Genomic DNA, 701 nt, shown 5'->3' on the forward strand with positions numbered 1-701 from the left:
CAGAGAGCTTCGACTGGTGTTCGACTTTTATTCTCTCCTCCATTCACCACTGGCATTTCAACACCTTCTGACAACATGACAAAATGACCGTTCACAAGTGTCAACACAAGATACCACATGTTAATAGTTTGTTTGCATGTTTTACCAGTTCTTTAGCATCGTGAGCATGTTGTTTTTACTGAGACGGGAGCAGGAAGTCTAGTGTCTTCGATAACAGGAAGTTACAAAATAAGTGGTGCTCTTCAAAATAAAAGTACAAAAGTAAAGTGGCATAACTTATAAACGAAATTAACTGCCATTTACACAGTGCCCGTGCAAAATTTGTCTGTTTTTGCGTGTGTTGTTAATATATAGTTAGTTTGATGTGTTTGAATGCTCATTGTTACAATTACACAACAAAAGTTCAGTTACAGCAGTTAGCAGCATCTGCTCACGCAACACATCTTGGTTTTTAATAATTAGTCTTTAACCTCGGCATTGTCTGAAGCAGGCTGGAAAATGTGCACTTTGAATGACTGGTGATTTCTGTAATTTTATCATGGACAGCAATCTGTAAATTAATACCTCACATTGAATGTAAAATTACATCCAAATGTTTACAAATATAATAAATTGCCATTGAAAACATAATATTAACCTAATCTTCAATCATCAATTACCTGGAATTTTAATGATAAAAATTTAAATTACTCCCAATATCT

This window comes from Seriola lalandi, unplaced genomic scaffold (genome assembly GCF_002814215.2).
Source record: "Seriola lalandi dorsalis isolate HSWRI2012SDOR001 ecotype SW California unplaced genomic scaffold, Sedor1 jcf7180002054829, whole genome shotgun sequence".
NCBI classification, from domain to species: Eukaryota; Metazoa; Chordata; class Actinopteri; order Carangiformes; family Carangidae; genus Seriola; species Seriola lalandi.